This window comes from Salvelinus namaycush, chromosome 11 (assembly GCF_016432855.1).
Source record: "Salvelinus namaycush isolate Seneca chromosome 11, SaNama_1.0, whole genome shotgun sequence".
Taxonomy (NCBI): Eukaryota; Metazoa; Chordata; class Actinopteri; order Salmoniformes; family Salmonidae; genus Salvelinus; species Salvelinus namaycush.
The window spans coordinates 20,872,762-20,894,760 of NC_052317.1; the positions used below are offsets into that span (position 1 = coordinate 20,872,762).

Below are 21,999 nucleotides of genomic sequence, written 5' to 3' on the forward strand. Positions count from 1 at the left end.
GTTAGCATCTCAATGGTTGGTCAAGGTGTGCTATTACCAACTCCAACTCTGTAGAGGAATAAATTAACACTTTTATCTGCCTCTTACACTTAGGCCTGTACTCACTATATGTTAGAAATCTACATGGAACAAAGAATAATCCGGTTTCATGCTTATTCTTCCAAATGTTTTGTGTCACTCGTGAGCTGACCAAGTGCCCAACTGTAATTGTGAGGATAGGTTGAAGGTCATGCTCCCAAATGCAGCACCTGACACACACAGCCCTTGAATGTCATCCAGACATCCCTCCCCCACCCCCCATGTGAGACTAACAGTAACAGTCTTTTGGCATGTGTTATGTAGTGTGCTTCTGTAAAGCATCAAGGAGCTCATAGCTGTGCTTCATCTTAGAGCACACCTGTAGTGTGTATTATTCTCCATAGTGCACACCATAAGAGCATGCAGAAGACAATGGATTGTAGACATCTGTCATAGATAGGAGTTCATTGTTTCCCCTTCGATTTGAGATGTAATTTGGTATGAAAGAGATGTTCATTGTGATTAATTGTTATCTAGTGATGTGAATATTAATCATGAAATAAAAGACAAGCAAACATTTGAGTGTATGTTTCCTTTTCTGCTTAATTGTCTTTTGTGTATAACTGTACAAACATTGTCTTTTTTTATTACAGTACGTCTTTTCCATAAAGAACTATGTTGTCTGAGTCCACAAGAACACAACGTATAGTACTGTATACTGAACAAAAATTTTAACGCAACATGCAACAATTTCAACGATTTTACTGAGTTACAGTTCATATAAGGAAATCAGTCAATTTAAATAAATTATTTGGGCCCTAATCTATGGATTTCACATGACTAGGAATACAGATATGCCACTGTTGTTCACAGATACCTTTAAATACAGGTTGGGGAGTCGATCAGAAAACCAGTCAGTATCTGGTGTGACCACCATTGCTTCATGCAGCACGACATCTCCTTCACAGAGTTGATCTGGCTGTTAATTGTGGCCTGTGGAATGTTGTCCCATTTCTCTTCAATGGCTATGCGAAGTTGCTGGATATTGTTTGGAACTAGAACACGCTGTCGTACACGTCAATCCAGAGCATCCCAAACATGCTCAATGGTTGACATGTCTGGTGAGTATGTAGGCCATATAAGAACTGGGATATTTTCAGCTTCCAGGAATTGTGTACAGAGCCTTGCATCATGGTGCTGTTGTGGCGGAAGAATCAGAATTAGTTAGGTAACATAGATAATTAAGATGTCTTATCTGCACAATATGCTTGTATGATATGCTTGTTATTAAAATGTATCCCTTCGGACTCTGGTGTTGGCAGTTGCACTTCCTCCCTTATATCAGAGAGGGGAGAAGTCAGGCTTGTCTTTCACATGTCCCTGGTGCTATACAGAATATCAGAAAGAGAAGAGGTCAGGAGGGAACATTGTCTTCATATGTGAATGTGTCTTTACCTATTTACCTTTACCTTTACCTATTAAACCATGTGAAGGGATGGCGTAATTAATGGGGAACCAATTACTTGTCTACACAATGTCTGTGCACCAGTCACTCCTTCCTTTGGTCTTGGGGGAGATAAGGTCTGAGACAAGATGTGTGGGGTAGTGTCTGGAACCATTGTACGTCATCTCTGATGTTGCACCTATCCTGGGATAGTGTATGACCTAGAGGCTCACTCCCCTCAGTGAGCTGGTCCAAGAGTGTGGTCAGAAGGGGTTTTACTTGAGATGGGAGTGTCTGGAGTTGACAATTGATTTATGCCATAGAATGAGTTGGTGTTTCTGTGCTATGAAGTACCAAGAACGAGATCAGAGCCTCGTCTTAGGGGCCAAACTGAACAATAAGAACAGTCTTCATAGCAAATGCTATCTGGCTGCGGGATACTCCTTTCTCATATATCAAGTTTCACCTTGTGACCCATTCCATACATCTGTTGTTTGTCATGTAGACTAAAGGGCATATCTTTGCTATAAAATATATTTGTATTCTTCGTATGTCAGAGCTACTCATCACAACACTTGGGAGTGTTGACCCCACCAGCCTCATCATTATAGAAGCAATTACTCTATGCTTCCTTATTAATAAGTTTTGAACAAAGTAATATCCTGATTAGTGATTGACCTTGTCTCTCCTCATTATTGATTAGAATTTCCACGACACTGTGCATTATCATGCTAAAACATGAGGTGATGGCGGTGGATGAATGGCACGACAATGGGCCTCAGGATCTCGTCACGGTATCTCTGTGCATTCATATTTCCATCGCTAAAATGAAATTGTGTTCGTTGTCTGTAGCTTATGCCTGCCCATACCAAAACCCCACCGCCACCATGGGGCACTCGCCCACATGACACCATACACGTGGTCTGCAGTTGTGAGGCTGGTTGGACGTACTGCCAAATTCTCTAAAATGACGTTGGTAGAAAATTAACATTAAATTCTCTGGCAACAGCTCTGGGGGACATTCATGCAGTGAGCATGCCAATTGCACGCTCCCTCAAAACTTGAGACATCTGTAGCATTGTGTTGTGTGAAAAAACTGCACATTTTAGAGTGGCCTTTATAATGATCATGCTGTTTAATCAGCTTCTTGATGTGCCACACCTGTCAGGTGGATGGATTATCTTGGCAAAGGAGAAATGCTCACTAACAGGGATGTAAACAAATTTGTGCCCAAAATTTGAGAGAAATAAACTTTTTGTGCGTATGGAAAATATCTGGGGTCTTATTTCAGCTCCTAAAACATGGGACCAACACTTTACATGTTGCGTTTATATTTTTGTTCAGTGTCCATAAAGTATCAGCAAGGTGCAAAGTGAAATGGTAGTAACTAGCCTACCTTGCCTTTAATGTACAGAGAGAAGATAACATGTATGTAGAGGGAGGATGCATCTAGGCAGGCAGCAGCGAAGGAAAGTCAGCCGTTCCATTACAACCCATCGTGCCAGCCACTGTATAGTCTTGTAATTCCGAGTTGGATGACCGTTCAAAAAGTGTGTTTCCAGTTGTCTTGAACTCACTGAAGTCTGAGATTTCCCAGATCTGAGTTTCCAGTTGTTTCGAACGCGGCAGAAATCATGCATGAACAATGCTGAATGTTTTCCTTTTAAGCTTGGAAAAGAGACCCTTAAACCCAGACTTGGACGACACAACCACTACACTAAATAGCAGGCTAGTGATTTATTTGCAATGCTTGCAGTTAGCCACTGATTCCTTCCAAACCACTCATTGTTGAATTTGCGATTTCCAGGACGTGCTACTGCAGACAATAGCAGGTAATTTTGGTTTTTGCCCTAGCACTACACAGCTGATTCAAATAATCAAAGCATGATGATGAGTTTCTTATTTGAATGAGCTGTGTAGTACTAGGGCAAAAACCAAAATTACCTGGAGTACACCAAAGCAGAAGGTTTCAGAGATCCATCTGAGAGCTTCACTCTTCATCATGCTCTTTCTCTGATGGGAAAGAATAGCGAAAGACATCAGGGAGAGAAGACATTGGTAAGCACTGGTCAAGCTTTAGTAGTGTCGTGGCTTTGGCATCATTAAAGGTGCAGACTGTTATTTTAGCAAATCAATTCTCTGTAATTATTATTACTTGATTAAACTAATCATGTACATTTAATTAACTAGGAATTCGGGGCACCTCGGAAAATCTTCAGATTTCAAAGTTATACTTTTCCGAATATAACTCTTCATATATTTTAATATCTGATCAATTAGTCTTCTATTAATGAATTACTCTTTACCTCACGTCAGTCTCATCTGAACGTCGTAAATTGTTGGTTATCTACACAAACCCAGCCTTTACTATAAATCATCCATACACCAATTGGCTTAATAATTTATTTACTAACTAACTAACTAACTAATCACAGAAATGCATAAACAAACAAACAGTAGATATTGGTTACTAACAATGACAGGGAAGATTCCCTAGTGGGCTAAACCGATATGATGGCTTGGTGGACAAAGGGAAAGGGGTGTGGACTGAGAAAGAGCGGGAAAGACAAATGGATTCATTACATAGTGAAATGCTAATCCTTCCCACATGAACGGCCGCTTATTCGAGAATAATTGCAAGTACATATTTACGGTATATGTAATTGTTGTCTTCTCTGTTGGAATCCGGTTCGTCTGCTGGAGAGTTCATCCGAGTCTCTCTCTCTCTTTCTGTTTCCCTGAAGATCAAAGTCTTTCATGGTTACATCAGAGTACCATTCAGAAATGTTCTCATAGAATAGATGTTTCGGCGGTTGTCGGTATTCGCATCCCAGCTTTACATAATTTCTAGCTGCAGACTAGTAATTAGTATCTAAGATTTTCTCTTATTCTGTAGGTATCGATAGTCTCAGAGGTAAACCATTTCCAGCCGTGTGGCCAATGCTCCATGTGGTATGGTTTTCTAGTCTTGGTACTCAAACCTGTGCCACCTCAGCTTACACCGAGGTATGCGTGGTCTGAAGAGCATTTCCTCAGGAGGGTTTTTTATTTGTAACAATAGAAAAGGCGGTTCCATGATAGATGGAAACGTTGTTTGGCATTTGCCAGGGTCAGAAACCATAGATCATATATTTTACAGAAATTCTAACCTTGGAACCAACATCACGGCTCTTGGCACGTAGCTTGTTGACCTGAGACTCAGCGATGTCGGCCCTTTCCTTGGCCTCATCCAGGTCATGCTGTATCTTGCGGAACTTGGTCAGGTTAGTATTGGCCTGTCCCTCCTGTGGTACAGAAACAAAACAAACATTATGTAGCCTGAGCTAATACAGGTGGACAGTACCTCAAGAATGAATGCATAAAGTACACACTTACAGCTTCCTCTGCAGCTCTCTTGTAGGATTTTACTTTTAGCTGCAGCTTATCGACAAGGCCTTGAAGATCATATTCTTACGGTGCTCCTCAGTCTGTAAATTTCAGAATAAAAAAAGGTTAACCCCATTTGTTATCAGGTCAAAAGACTGGACAGCCAATGACGGAGTTACTGAAGATACCTGGTAGGTCAGCTCCTTGATACGCCTCTCATATTTACGTATTCCTTTGACCCTTCTTCTGCTCAGCCTCAATCTCCAGCTCCCTCATCTGTCACAACAAAGAAATAACATTCATGTTACAGGATGCAGTATTACTTTTTTTGTGTCTTCTTATGTACATGTACAATATGTAAAGTTACGCTTACCCTGGCCTCCAGCTTCTGCACCTGCTTCTTGCCCCCCTTCATGGCAATTTGTTCAGCCTCCTCCAGGCGGTGCTGCAGGTCCTTAATGGTCTGCTCCATGTTCTTCTTCATACGCTCTAGGTGAGAACTGGTGTCCTGCTCTTTCTTCAGCTCCTCTGCCATCATGGCAGCATCAGTAATGGCCTTCTTTGCCTTTTCCTCAGCATTTCTGCACGCCTGCACTGCCTCTTCTGCCTCAGTCTGAAACTGGGCGGTGTCAACCTCAAGTTTCTTCTTCTGATTCAGCAGGCCAGTGTTCTATTCATAGATTTTAAGAAAATAACTTTGTAACAATGTTCAGCTACAGCAGGAAATCCATAATTAGTGATTATACTTTACCTGTGAGTGCAGCAGCTGCACCCTCTCATTGACATCCAGCAGTTCTTGCTTAGCCAGCTTGCGGCCTCTCTCAGTTTGTTCAAGGCAGGTTCTTAGCTCCTCCAGCTCTGCTTGCATCAGATTGTTACGTCTCTCTACAATGGCAATGTTCTCCTTCAGATCATCATTGGAACGGACAGAGTCATCCAACTGGATTTGGGCATCCTAGAGAGAAATATGCAAGGTTGGAGATACCTCATTTTGAGCAGTATCTATTAGGCACACCATCCCACTGGGCACACCACGTCATTTCAATGTGGATAATTGGGTAATATTCGGTTGAGATGTTGATCAGTGAGATTACAGACTATATTCACCCACTCAAAAAGACAGCCAAAAGTTAGTTGAATTTCCATGCTTTCAACCATCTAAAAGCACAACCAAATTCCAATGAAAAAAACAATGTCTTATTTTTGGTTTATGTCTATCATGCTTTCAACCATTTAAAAGCACAGCAAAGTTCAAATGGGAATACAATGTCAGATAGTTTGCTTATTTATACAACAGATTATTATTACTGTGTTTCATCTAATAGCAGAACAAGTGACCTGGATTGCAGTTGAGATCACTTTAAAAGTATATGGTGCAAGTGATCAATGCTGTTCAAGATTCTGCAGCAATTATGAAGATCTCCTCAGACCTGTGACGACCTATGCATGCTATCTTGAACATGCACGCCTTATATGATTACATAGGAAGAAATGTATAGCTACAGTAACCTCAATGTGGCCATGGATGTGCTTCTTATTTTAAGGTTGAATGTTACATTAGTATTTAAGATAGCCTTAACTTTAGGCTATTTACTTTATTACAAAAGTAATATTGAATTGTGTTTTGTTGTCAAAGCAACCAAATATCAACATTTGAAGGAGATGTCTTCTGCTTGGATAGTTCAATATGTGCCATTAATTAATTTGTAGACACACTGGAATTAAAACTAGAATAATTGGCACAGATGGAACTATCCAAGCAGAATATATATATCCTTCAAATGATGACATTTGGTTGCATTGACAACCAGACACAATTCAATATCACTAAATATCATTACATTTGAAATGGAGCTTGAAACCCTAGGTCTATTGTATTGTCTAGTTTTAGTTGAATTCTGGGTTGAATTGAAACAATAGCTGTTGATGACTTTGCAAATGATATATAGGCCTAAATAGCATCATTGATGATGAGTGATAAAGTATGGTCATATTTAATTTCCTCTGTTAAACTAACCATTGGAATGACTTCTATAGCAACAGTGAATATATTTCGTTTTTATGTGGAGATCTCTCAACAATCATTCTCAAGATAGCACATTAGTAATATTGTGACAAATATTATAGCTGGGATTGGTTAAAACCCTGGATGAGAGACCAAAGAGTAGCTGTAGATAAATCAATTCAAGTAGGAGGTGCTGCCCAGCCTTTAAAGAAAATAATGTTTTATAGTGAATATAACGTTGAAGATCTGACGTTGTTTGAAAGGTACAAATTCAACATATTTTATATGTTTGTTTATGTTGAAATATGGTTACCATGATGACATAATCCTGTGGTTGAAATTTCACCCTCAAAACAACTGTTTATGTTGATTACTTTTTAAAATCTAATGTATTTTCCACATAGATTCCACATCATAATATGTTGACAAATTATGTTGAAACAATGTTGATTCCACCAGTTTGTGCCCAGTCAGATGGCAATCGGTGTTAATTTACCTTCAGATGAGCATGAACGCTCTTCATCTGTTTTTGGGCCTCAGCTGCCTGCCTGCAGGCTTGACTAAGCTGGATCTCCATCTCATTGAGGTCTCCCTCCATCTTCTTCTTCAGCCTGAGGGCCTCATTCATGCTTCTGCACTCTGCCTCAAGAGAACTCTGCCTCAAGAGAGCTCTGCAGGGTATCAATGTTCCTCTGCAGGTTTCTCTTGGACTGCTCCATCTCCTCATCCTTCTCAGCTAACTTGCGATCAATGTCAGCCTTGACCTGATTTAACTCAAGCTGAATTTCTGAGGATCTTTCCCTCCTCGTGCTCCAGGGAGGCCTAGAATACACATCAGAAGATTCAAACTGAAAATGACAGTTGTTGATGTAAAATGGCTAATCCAGACAGAACCAGGGAAGATTTGAAATTGCACTCTTACCTCAGCTTCCTCCAGAGCAGCCTGGATCTCTACCTTCTCTTGCTCCAACTGTTTACGGACCTTCTCCAACTCATAAATTGTCTTTCCTCCCGCACCCAGATGCTCACTCAGATCAGTTATCTCCTCTGAGAAAAAGGTGTTGCAATGAAGAAATATGAAAACTATATTGGGCACTTGCAGAACCTTGTTTCATAAAAGAGCTGTTTGCTCTTCAGTGCATGGATGTGAACATTGGCAGAGCTGAAAACATTTCAAACAAAGAGCTCTTTACTCACCTTGAAGGTTCTTGTTCTCCCTCTTCATTGTCTCCAGCTGATCCAAAGATTCTTCATAGGAGTTCTTTAGCTTGAAGAGTTCAGTGCTCAGATACCTGGCCTCCTTTTGGGAGCTCTCCAACTCACACTGAGACTCCTCATACTTCTGCTTCCATCCAGCCAGGACCTACATTATATAATACAGCAGCCATTTGACTTCAATCATGACTCTTTATAAGTGTTGTAGTAAGCCTATTATTTTGTTTCTGCTGTGTAGAATTCAGGAATTCAGATACACGTGTAAATTGAAGAACTGCATTGCATACTTTGTCAAAGTTTCTTTGCTTCTTGTCCAGGGCGGCAGCAGCAGCATTAGACCTCTCCAGATCCACCATGAGATCTTCAATCTCATTCTGCAGTCTGTGTTTGGTCTTCTCCAGGGAGGAACACTTAGCGTTCACTGCCTCCACAGCTTCTTCAGCATCCTGCAGGCGCTGAGCCAACTTCTTCCTGAGTTGTAGATGAAGAGACAAAGTAGAAAATGTGGCATATAATTTCATAGCTTCTCCAAACTTCAGGCTCACACAAATACTCAATGGATGGAGTCCAAAATAATAAATACCAACTCCTACGTAATAGTAAATGTACTTAGAGTTGGTATTTATTATTTTGGACTCCATCCATTGACTATTTGTTCACTATTTGTACATTGAGAAATGTTTCTTCTATTTAGCAGGTATTAGGATTCTAACAAATAGCACTCATTCCTTACTTGGCTTCCTCCAGTTCTTCAGTTTTCTAAATGGCATCAGTCTCATACTTAGTTCTCCACTGAGCCACCTCAGAGTTAGCCTTGGACATGCCACGCTGCAGGTCAGCCTTGGCCTCCTGCTCCTCCTCATACTGCTCTCTAAGCAGGTCTCAGTCATGGCGAGCAAACTGCACTGCATGGGATAGTGCATTCTTTGCCTGAAGGGAGCAAGGACAGATGGGATTCATTTTATGACGAAGGCATCATCATTTATCAATAAGAAAACGAATGGTCTGAATTACCTTGACTTCCTCCTCCAGCTGTCTCTTTAGATCTTCAAGCTGTTGACCGTAGGAATTCTTTCCTCTGATCAGCTGAGAGACCAGAGATTCCTTATCTTCCAACTGTCTTCCAATCTCATCTAGAAAGTAAGAGGTTGAGGAATAGACTTTAGCTTGTTACCTCATTCAGAGTATTTATTGCAATATCCAGAGACAGAAGTTATTCTACCTACCATTCTCGGCTTGAAGTCGGGCTTTCTGAGTTGTAATGTCATTGAGGGATCTCTGGGTTTCCTCATACTTGGTCCTGTATTCATTGGCTTGGTCCTCTAGAGTTCTACTCAACTTCTCCAAGTTATTCTTCAAGAAGAAAGATAAGAACAAATAAATTCAAGAGGTTAACAGTGACCAAATGGAAAAAAGACGTTGTACTTTCACTTAGATGGACTTTTTACCTTTGACTTTGCAACATGTTTCATGTTGGAGAGGACATCATCCAGCTCTAGCCTAAATTCGCTCTTTTCCTTCTCCAGTTTCTGCTTCACTCTCTGCAGGTTGTCTACCTGCTCCCCCAGGTCAGCCACACGGTCAGCTTGTTTCTTTCTGAGTGTGGCAGCTGTTGCCTCGTGCTGCAGAGTGGCCTCTCAAGGTCTCTGCGAAGTTCCTGGAACTCCATCTCCCTCTTCTTGTTCATCTCAATCTGGACCACAGTGGCTCCACCAGCCTCCTCCAGCCTCTCACTGATCTCCTCTCCAGCTCTCTGGCCAAGTCTGCTCTTTGCTTCTCCACCTTGGCTCGGGCAGCTCTTTCTGCCTCAAGCTCCTCTTCCAGTTCCTCTACACGGGCCTAGCACAAAATGGCATCATCGTGGTTAAATATACAAATGGTTGAAGAGTTCAAATCGATGAAGGACTTGGACTTTTTCATTACCTGAAGCTCCTTCAACCTCTTTTGAAGTTGAATTATTATGCCCTGTTCATCTTCAATCCTACAGATCAGATTACTGATTTCAAAGTCCTTCCTGTGGAATCAGTGGAATCATTAATTGGAATCAGTGGAATCATTAATTGGTAGCTCGTTTATGCATTTGTTTGCAGTAGAATGTAATATTTTGTGATGATTTTAATCTTACTTCTTGAGGCGTTCCTCTAGCTGTTGTTTATCATTCTCCAGGTCCATTACGCTCTCCTGGGACAGCTTTAAATCACCCTCCAGCTTTCTCTTGGCTCTTTCAAGATCCATTCGCACCTTTTTCTCTTGCTCAAGGGACCCTTCAAGCTTCAGAGGATAAGAAGCAAATCAAAATTGCTAGCTGATTGTTAGCATTTTTTCCATTTAAAGACCATCTAATCTCTATATAGGATCTGACATCATCAACTTGTTGCTCTAGCTTAGCCTTGGCCTTGGTTAGATTGTTGACTTTGTCCTCCTCACTCTGTAGGTCGTCCAGTGTTTGCTGGTGAGCTTCTTGAAGAGCTTTCTTTTCCTTTGTCAGCTTGGCAATGATTTCATCCAGAGCTGCCAATTCCTCAATCAGGTTCTTCACCTGTGAACAGAAAACGTGCACTACTGGTCAAAAGTTTTAGAACACCTACTCAAGGGTTTTTCTTTATTTTTACTACATTGTAGAATAATAGTTAAGACATCAAATCTATGAAATAACACATATGGCATCATGTAGTAACCAAAGAAGTGTTAAACAAATCAAAATATATGTTATATTTGAGATTCTTCAAAGTTGCCACACTTTGCCTTGATGACAGCTTTGCACACTCTTGACATGAATTCTACCTTCAAGTTGGCCAACTCCTTCTCGGCATCAGCAGATTTCAGCAGAGGCTTGATCTTGAAGTACAGCTTCATCCAGGGCCAATTCTTGACCACCATTAATGCACGGATATTGGATGACAAGCAATGCCTCCCTTGAAGAAAACCATTGGTAACTAACATGTTCATGCATGGGACTATATTCCCACACCAGTGCTTTGTGTCTAAACTGAAAAACTACTTCAGATGGATACATTTTATAGCGTGTCAATATAAATACCTGTGGTCAAGGATCTTCTTATACTCCATTCGTGACAGAACACCACGGGCTCTGGCTTGAATACCAATGATAATTTTGGACAGGCGCTCATCTCTCATCTCCTCTAATAGATCCAGAAGGCCAGCCTTGAAGAACACCTAACAAAAATGATATTTTAGTGAAATGTAATTTAAAAGTCAAGAGCAATGCGCTTCAGTACAACGCCCCTAGGATTTCATCCAAGCCTTGCTTTGAATCTTACCTTGGTATGTCCAAACTTGTACTGCTGGTGATCGATGTCGAGCGAACCCAACAGTTTCTCAGCTCCTTTCTTGCTGTCAATGAATGTTCCCTCAGGGATAGCAGCAGGATTCAATATGCGATATCTGTAAGAAGGAAACTGGTAAATAATTTTTAAATGTGTTACATGATTAAAAGGGGATAGAACTGTATTATATTTTACAATACCTTTGCCTGAAGTCTCCATACAGGATTCTATTGGGAAAGCCCTTTCTGCAGATCCCGATTCCTTCCAGCACACCGTTACAGCGCAGCTGGTGCATGACCAGAGGATTCTCCATGGCCCCAGGAGTCTTGGTCTCATTGGGGATGATGCAGCGCACAAAGTGAGGGTGAGTAGACCTCAAGTTGGTCATCAGCTTGTTCAGGTTTTCCTGTGGTAGAGAGTGAATTCCCACAGTTACCAATGTTTTACCAGGGGGGAAGATCAGCTTTAATATTGCAGATAGATTGTGACTTCCATCAATGTCATTTTCTGCATAATTTCTAATCCCCCATAGATTTTTTTGGGTAAATATAAATACAGTACCAGTCAAAAGTTTGAACACCTACTCATTCAAGGTTTTTTAAATGTTTACTGCTTTCTACATTGTAGAATAACAGCGAATACATCAGAACTATGAAATAACACATATGGAATCATGTAGTAACCAAAGAAGTGTTAAACAAATCAAAATATATGTTATATTTGAGATTCTTCACAGTAGCCACTCTTTGCCTTGATGACAGCTTTGCACACTCTTGGCATTCTCTCAACCAGCTTCATGAGGTAGTCACCTGGAATGCATTTCAATTGACAAGTGTGCCTTGTTAAAAGTTCATTTGTGGAATTTCTTTCCTTCTTTGCAAAAACCATAAAGTGCTATGATGAAACTGGACCGCCACAGGAAAAGAAGACCCAGAGTAACCTCAGCTGCAGAGGATAAGTTCATTAGAGTTACCAGCTTCAGAAATTGCAGCCCAAATAAATGCTTCACAGAGTTCAAGTAACAGACACATCTCAACATCAACTGTTCAGAAGAGACTGCGTGAAATCAGGCCTTCATGGTCGAATTGCAAAGAAAGAAATTGCAAAGAAACCACTACTAAAGGACATCAATAAGAATAAGAGACTTGCTTGTTCCAAGAAACACGAGCAATGGACATTAGACCGGTGGAAATCTGTCCTTTGGTCTGATGAGTCCAAATGTGAGATTTTTGGTTCCAACCGCCGTGTCTTTGTGAGACGCAGAGTAGGTGAACGGGTGATCTCTGCATGTGTAGTTCCCACCGTGAAGCATAGAGGAGGAGGTGTGATGGTGTGGGGATGCTTTGCTGGTGACATTGTCTGTGATTTATTTAGAATTCAAGCTACACTTAACCAGAATGGCTACCACAGCATTCTGCAGCGATACGTCATCCCATCTGGTTTGTGCATAGTAGAACTATCATTTGTTTTTCAACAGGACAATGACCCAACACACCTCTAGGCTGTGTAAGGGCTATTTGATCAAGAAGGAGAGTAATGGAGTGCTGCATCAGATGACCTAGCCTCCACAATCACCTGACCTCAACCCAATTGAGATGGTTTGGGATGAGCTGGACCGCAAAGTGAAGGAAAAGCAGCCAACAAGTGCTCAGCATATGTGGGAACTCCTTCAAGACTGTTGGAAAAGCATTCCAGGTGAAGCTGGTTGAGAGAATGCCAAGTGTGCAAAGCTCTCATCAAGGCAAAGGGTGGCTACTTTGAAGAATCTAAAATCTAAAATATATTTTGATTTGTTTAACACTTTTTTGGTTACTACATGATTCCATATGTGTTGTTTCATAGTTTTGATGTCTTCACTATTATTACCTTGCCCTTTGTGCTGTTGTCTGTGCCCAATAATGTTTGTACCATGTTTTGTGCTGCTGCCATGTTGTGTTGCTATCATGTTGTTGTTATGTTGTGTTGCTACCATGCTGTGTTTGCATGTGTTGCTGCCATGCAATCCCTTTTGCCTTCTGGTAGGCCATCATCGTAAATAAGAATTTGTTCTTAATGAACCTCTACCGGATCGGTGTCCCACCCACGGGACGGTTGAGCTAACATAGGCTAATGCGATTAGCATGAGGTTGCTTAAATTTGTTAATCTAACTGCACTGTCCAATTTACAGTAGCTATTACAGTGAAAGAATACCATGCTATTGTTTGAGGAGAGTACACAATTTTGAACATGAAAGTTATTAATAAACAAATTTGGCACATTTGGGCAGTCTTGATATAACATTTTGAACAGAAATGCAATGGTTCATTGGATCAGTCTAAAACTTTGTACACACACTGCTGCCACCTAGTGGACAAAATGTAATTTGCAGCTGGGCTGGAATAATACATTATGGCCTTTCTCTTGCATTTCAAAGATGATGGTACAAAAAAAATACAAAATAACTTTTTTTTTTTCAAATGTATTATCTTTTACCAGATTGTGTTATATTCTCCTACATTCCTTTCACACTTCCACAAACTTCAAAGTGTTTCCTTTCAAATGGTACCAAGAATATGCATATCCTTTCTTAAGGGCCTGAGCTACAGGCAGTTAGATTTACGTATGTCATTTTAGGCGAAAATTGATAAAAATGGGCGGATACTTTTAACTGACTTGCCTAGTTAAATAAATATATATTTTACATTAATATTTTCCCCTAACCCTACCACCCCTCCCCTAATTAAGGTAAACTAATGGACAACAACACTTAGGCTTCCTCTTCCAGTTTATTCATAGTACAGTATATACATTTGACGGACCCAGTATATTTTACATTAGTTATCTTTTGTTTGTTTTTAAGTCCCATCCTTCAGCTACCCTCAACCCCTCCCATCTATCTCTGAAGACCATCCAGTTTTTGATTACTGTGTGCAATATATTTTTCAACTGTGCTGTGATTGTTTCACAAAAGTTATGAACCTTTCTATTCTCATAGTTTCTACAGATTGTAAATTAAAGATTTATTTTTATAAGAGTTTTATTATATTATCGGTCGATTGATTATGACTTTTCAAATCACCCATCAGTGCTATTTGCAGAGTTAGCTCGAGTTAGCTTGAGTAAATGTTGCAATTCTTCAGCCATTCCTGAACCTGCAACCAAAAACAAGCTACATATGAACAGTACCAAAACGAATGATCTAATGATTCTGTCTCTGCAGAGCAGGAATTTTGTATAATAATTGAAATTGAAAAACTCTACATTTTTCATCCGGCTTCGTTTTGTGTATCAATTTATAAACCATGTGCCATGGAATCGGTAGATTGAAAATCTCTTCCTAACTATTTTGCAATCTATATGGCACAGCTGTCAATACCTTTTTATTTATCATACTTTTCTTTAAACAATTTTGGTCTTGAATTTTTGTCTGGTAGACAAGTTCCTTACTTTCTCCCCCTTCCACTTGCCTCTTCCATTTTTGTGGTAATGCTGCAATTAGTTTGTTTTAATTTTGGGTAGAGCAGACATTTAGATATATTTTTGTTAGCTTCATGTGTGACACAACTCCACCAGTCCTATTTATGATATAATTTACAAAGATTGCACCTTTAAAACATTTTTTTTTATCAATTAGGATATTTGAGTTTAACCATCATTTTTGTTGTAATATTTGTTCTGTCTTTTCTGGTGAATTAAACTGAAATTGCAACAAACTTTCTATAGCTTGTTTTAAAAATAGCAATATTTTGGAGATTATTTAATTTTCAAATAATATTTTGCTGTATAAAACAATGCAACTACATACCCTGTGAAATGCTAAGACCGTTTGGAAAGATGATCCCTTTTTCTTTTTCTCCTTCTTCCCACTGTCGGCTGAAGTTAGAAAATAAAGAAATTAAGCCTACAGAAATCCTTCAGTCATTCAGGCACCCATGAAGAGTTTGTGCTTTACTCTTTATGAAGATCAGTCTTATTGAAGTGTGAATATCTGAGCAAGTGTACAATACCTGAGTCTGCACTAGCATAATTGGCAAACAGGATAGCCATTGCAGACTTCTGGTACAGTCCTACAACAGTTTCCTTTAAGGGATCCTTGTTCTTCATCAGCCAGTTGCTGATGTTGTAGTCCACAGTACCAGCATAGTGAGCCAGGGCAAAATGGGCCTCTGGTTTCCCTTTGATAAGCCTGGGCTTCTAGAAGTTGTTGGATTTTCCAAGATGGTTGTCGTAAAGCTTGGTTTTAAAGGTAGCATCGCTGGCCTTGGGGAACATGCACTCCTCTTCAAGGATGGACATGATACCCATTGGCTGAGCGGAAGAAGGTAGAGGTAAGATAGTTCACTTGACTCAACTGAGAGGTTGTTGTCTGATACTACTAAATATGATTGTATGTATCATATTATAGCTATATTTAATTTGGTCCATAGATGCAGTTAACAGCTCACTTGCCTTTACAGTATTTCAGTTACCTTCTCAATAAGGTCAATGCAAGCCTGCAAGTCCATGCCAAAGTCAATGAACTCCATTCAATTCCCTCTTTCTTCTACTCCTCTTGCTCCAGAACAAACATGTGGTGGTTGAAAAACTGTTGCAGCTTTTCATTGGTGAAGTTGATGCAGAGCTGCTCAAAGGTGTTGTACTGCAATTATAGATAGTTAGGTTTTCACATAAAGGTTCCTATCGGGAATATTACTTGATAGTGTTCTTTGAGAGCCTAAATTGATATTTGATAATAATTGTCTATTTATAAACTCACATCAAAGATCTCAAAACCAGCAATGTCCAGTACACCAATGAAGTACTGGCGAGCCTGCTTGGTCTCCAATGACTGGTTGATTCGCACAACCATCCACATGAACATCTTTTCATACACAGCTTTGGAAAGGGCACCAATGGTATAGTTCACCTGTTGGACAGTTTGCCCCTTTGTGACCCACTCGTTCCCTACTTTGACCCTTGGGTGACAGAGACCCTTTATGAGGTCAGCAGAGTTCAAGCCCATGAGATATGAGACTTTGTCAGCACCTGGGAAAGAAAACCAGTGAGTTTACCCATGGATTCACAGAACTATTTCATCTCAATGCTTTTGGCTTTTAGCCAGGTCTCACCTTCAGTGCCATCAGCCTCTGCCTGCTCCTCACTCTGTTTCTGCTTGAACCTCATGTTGCCATAGTGCATGATGCCACCAGTCAGCTTATACACTGATTTTGTCTCCTCCTGAGTAAAGCCCAGCACATCAAAAGCATTCTGTGGAGGAAAAGAAGAGCAAAGCGATGTAGTAGTAAGAATTGGTCATTTAAAACCCACCACTGACATTTCATGATGTAATAACTGCTCTACTATAGGGGATATTATTATTTCAAACCAAGAACAGGGTAGGCTACAATGTACAATGTACATACAGTACCAGTCAAAATTTTGGACACACCTACTCACCCAATGATTTTTGTTAACTTAAACTTTTTTCTACTTTGTAGAATAATAGTGAAGACATCAAAACTACGAAAAAACACATATGGCATCATGTAGTAACCAAAAAAGTGTTAAACAAATCAAAATATATTTTATATTTGAGATTCTTCAAAGTAGCCACTCTTTGTATTGATGACAGTTTTCACACTCTTGGCTTTCTCTCAACCAGCTTCATGAGGAATGCTTATCCAACAGTCTTGAAGGAGTTCCCCGCATATGCTGAGCACTTGTTGGCTTCTTTTCCTTCACTCTGCGGTCCAACTCATCCCAAAGTTGGGTGATTGGGTGATTGTGGAGGCCAGGTCATTTGATGTGCCACTCCATCACGCTCCTTGGTCAAACAGCCCTTACACAGCCTGGTGTGTTTTGGATCATTGTCCTGTTGAAAAACAAATGGTAGTCCCACTAAGCGCAAACCAGATGGGATGGCATATCGCTGCAGAATGCTGCGGTAGCCATGCTGGTTAAGTATGCCTTGAATTTGAAATAAATCACAGACAGTGTCACCAGCAAAGCACCCCCACACCATCACACCTCCTCTATGCTTCACGGTGGGAACCACACATGCGGAGATCATCCGTTCACCTACTCTGCATCTCACAAAGACACGGAGGTTGCAACCAAAAGTCTCCAATTTGGAGACATCAGTGGGTGTGACAGTATTGCGTTTAGAGGTAGGTGAAGGAGTCAGGCGCAGGAGAGCAGAGATGTCCGAGATGCGTAATTTGAATGGGCAAGTCCACCAAATACAGGTAAGGCACAATACAAAAATCAAACGCCCTCGACAACAGAGAAACCCGTTACTCACGAAAGGAGGAACAAACAAAGCTCCTAAATTTATACACACTCAGTATAAATACGTGAAACAAAAATGGGCACAACCTAACCGAGCAACATCACAATAAATAATCCCGCACAAACCTAGGCAGGCAACAGGGTAAAGTATACACACAGAAATTAAGGCAAATGAAACCAGGTGTGAATGAACCAAAGACAAAACAAACAGAAAAGGAAAAAAGGATAGGTGATGGCTAGTAGGCCGGCGACGCCGACCGCTGAGCGCCGAGCGCCGCCCGAACAGGGAGAGGAACTACCTTCGGTGGAAGTCGTGACAGTGGAGGGTTTTAAAGGACAGATTTCCACCGGTCTAATGTCCATTGCTTGTGTTTCTTGGCCCAAGCAAGTCTCTTCTTATTATTGGTATCCTTTAGTAGTGGTTCCTTTGCAGCAATTTGACCATGAAGGCCTGATTCACACAGTCTCCTCTGAACAGTTGATGTTGAGATGTGTCTGTTACTTGAACTCTGTGAAGCATTTATTTGGGCTGCAATCTGAGGTGCAGTTAACTCTAATAAACGTATCCTCTGCAGCAGAGGTAACTCTGGGTCTTCCATTCCAGTGGCGGTCCTCATGAGAGCCAGTTTCATCATAGCGCTTGATGGGTTTTGCGAATGCACTTTAAGAAACTTTCAAAGTTCTTGACATTTTCCGGATTGACTGACCTTCATGTCTTAAAGTAATGATGGACTGTTGTTTCTCTTTGCTTATTTCAGCTGTTCTTAGCATAATATGGACTTGGTCTTTTACCAAATAGGGCTATCTTCTGTATACCCCCCTACCTTGTCACAACACAACTGATTGGCTGAAAACTATTAATAAAGGAAAGAAATTCCACAAATGAACTTTTAAGAAAGCACACCTGTTAATTGAAATGCATTTCAGGTGACTAGCTCATGAAGCTGGTTGAGAGAATGCCAAGAGTGTACAAGCTGTCATCAAGGCAAAGGGTGGCTACTTTGAAGAATCTCAAATACAAAATATATTTTGATTTGTTTAGCACTTCTTTGGTTACTACATGATTCTATATGTGTTATTTCATAGTTTTGATGTCTTCACTATTATTCTACAATGTATAAAGCAGTAAAAAATAAAGTCAAACACTTGAGTAGGTGTGTCCAAATTTGCCTGGTGCTGTATGCAACATAACAAGCTGGCTTGAAATTCAACAAGACAACACTTTGTTTTCCCAAATGAAAGAATACCAAAATTCAGGGGGCAGAGTGACGGTGAATAAGTAACTCACATCTGTTGCCATCAGTTCATCAGCGTCATTAATAAACAACACAGTTGTCTCCCCCTGGGAGATGAAGGCGTAGTCATAGGAATTAGCTGTCACCAGCAACATCTCTGTATACCCATGAGGCTGGGGAGAGAGACATAGAAAGACAAATATAGACATGCTATTACTTATTATTACACTACACAAATGAATGCAGTCAATACACCATTGTTATCTAATTGTGGTACTGATCCAGTAATTCAGGTTTCTTGTTTGACAAGATCTGATAGAAGATGTGTTAGTCCCTCTCAGCCTTCAGCTGAAAAGTGACACGAGACTTCTCCAGAAGGTCTGGAAAGAAGGTGATTTAGAACAGTAGACAAATACATTTCTTACAGCCACTGTTGACAATTTCTCTCGGATTTTTCAAAGTCTGTTATCTTTGGATTTACATGTCTTAATATCAGCAGAAGCAAGCTTTCCTCGAGTGTCAAAATGAATCCTGATAAATTTACCCTAAATAGAATAGTTTTGTTAGTTTATTTTTGGGTGATTAATGATGTATAAGAATATCCATCAGAAACTCACAAATATTGAGGAGTTGTCATTTCTGATGGTCTTGGCGTTACCAAAGGCCTCCAGGGCTGGGTTAGCCTGGATAATTTGATCCTCCAGAGTTCCCTTAGAATGGTATAGAAACACATGTTAGATGCTTAGCTTTACAAATAGCTACAGAACTGCTCAATCATGAAAATATGCATGTCAAAGCTGTCGCAGATTGAATACCTTGTTTTGGGCGGCTGCATCTTTCTTCCCGCCACTAGCTGCAATGCTTGCAAAGTACTAGATGACTCTCTTGGTGTTCACAGTCTTTCCAGCACCAGATTCTCCACTGGAAACACACAGTAATCTTTAAAAATAGCACTTATCACACTATCTTATGTAACATGACAGATAACACACTTTTTAAAAGCATGTGAGTAGAATGGGTAGTGTATTACTTACGTGATCAGAATAGACTGGTTCTCACGGTCTATACAGGTTATAAAAATGCAATTTTATACAATTATCAGAATTAATTATCATTATGATTCCCTTACATATTTTCTAAAGTAGCTATTTTAGTTTACCTGTCAGCATGTTCTGATAGGCATTGTCAGAGATAGAGAAACTGTGGGGAGGAACTTCTTGCCTCTTCTTGCCTCTATAGGCTATGACCACAGATGGATCATACACTGGCAGCCACTTGTAGGGGTTGACAGTGGCGCAGAACAGCCCTGAGTAGGTCTGTAAAAGATATATTCAGTTGAAAGTGCATAACATTTTAAGTGGAAGAATTAAGGCCTAACATTGGAAAGTATTACTATGGTTTTGGTGGGGATAATTTACATAGAAAAAAGTTGCTAATTTAAGATTCAAATTTCGAACTTAATGATGAAGCGACTCTCATGTGCTCACATAGATCATCCATGCTGCGTAACACTCTTTGAGGTTGTACAGAACAGCAGGCTCGTGGAGGAAGGTCAGCATGGCCATGTCCTCAATCTTGTCAAATTTGGGAGTATTCTGTTGCATAATCTGAGAGTCTTTGAAGGTGAGAGTCTGTGAGAAATTAGAGAGATTATGTAAAGACAGTTAAGCCTTGTTCACATTGGCAGTTTGAAGTGACTCATATTCGATTCAAATCTGTTATTTTTCTTGCAGTCTGAACAGCCAAAAAGAATATGGAATAAAATGTTCCAAGCCGCATTTCAAACCACCTTCATAGGTGGTTTGAAATCAGATACAAATCTGATTCCTGTCCTGGAAAGCTAAACAGCTACCTAGCTAGTTGACTACTGAGGCTAGCCAAAAAGGACTACTTTTGAAAGTTGGATCATCTTATCCTTTGAGGCTTTAAAAGTGTTCTTACTCTATGATTTTGAACATTCAAAGCAACTGGGAAATGTCCATGGCAGGCATCGTTGTCACCTTAGCTTGCTACATAACTTCTGAGTTAAATATTCTTAGAAATAAAAGGTGCTATCTAGAACCAATAAGGGTTCTTTGGCTGTCCCCATAGGATAACCCTTTGAAGAACCCTCTTTGGTTCCAGGTATAACTCTTTTGTGTTCCATGTAGAACCCTTTCCACAGAGAGTTCTACATGGAATCCAAAATAGTTTTACCTGGAACCAAAAAGGGTTCTCCTATGTGGACAGCTGAAGAACCCTTTTGGAAGGTCATCCTACACTAATCAACCTACACCACTGCGCACACACCCGTCATTACTATGACAACTAGCGTAGCCATGTCAGCAAATGACTGCTGTCTGAACACACACATCTGATTTGGTCATTTGTAACTTTCTGTTTGGAAATTCAGTATTCCAAAACATTTGAAAAACAAAACGGATTTGAGCATTAAGGCCTGCAACATGAACAAGGATTTATTAATAACTTAATTCTGCATGATTTTACAACCTTGTTCTGGGGGGAAAAAAGGGAAGCAGAATTCAACTTGGTCACTTGAAGTAAAGCACTGACCTTCCCATTCTGCGTCTGCACAGTGACCAAGTCTCCTTCGCGGCTGGTGACGGACGCCTTGACAAACTCCTCCACGGGGTCTGGTACAAAGCATTCCTTCTTCATGTCGAAGGGACGAGTCTGGGCCTCCAGACGCTCCCGGTCAGATTTCCTCGGGTACTGGGCTGCCGCCCCAAACACCGCCATCTCAGCATCACCCATGGTTGCACTGTGAGAAAGAGAAAATGCCAAATTAGTTCAAAGTTACTTTATGTTACATTTTGCATTTCCACCATACATGTCTCATTACACCACTAATCTTTTGTCAAAAGAACAGTAATAAATCCTACAATTAGATTTAGATGTATGTAATAATTATCACTCAATAATAGTTTACGGAGTGTTCATTTACCTTCAACACTGCTAAGAGGTGAAGATGAAGGGAGGCTTCAGAACTGTATCCCTGAAATAGCAGAGATCATATTTAACCCCTGTTGGCCCTGCCTTAAAAGGCCAAGAACACTGTAACCCCATGACCCCCCTCCCCACAACACACACACACACACACACACACACACACACACACACACACACACACACACACACACACACACACACACACACACACACACACACACACACACACACAC

At 40.4% G+C, this 21,999-nt stretch overlaps 1 pseudogene; it reads right to left on the reverse strand.

The window, feature by feature from the left end:
• Positions 1 to 1,359: 1,359 nt before the first annotated feature.
• Positions 1,360 to 21,571, reverse strand: LOC120055280 (annotated as a pseudogene).
• Positions 21,572 to 21,999: the final 428 nt, after the last annotated feature.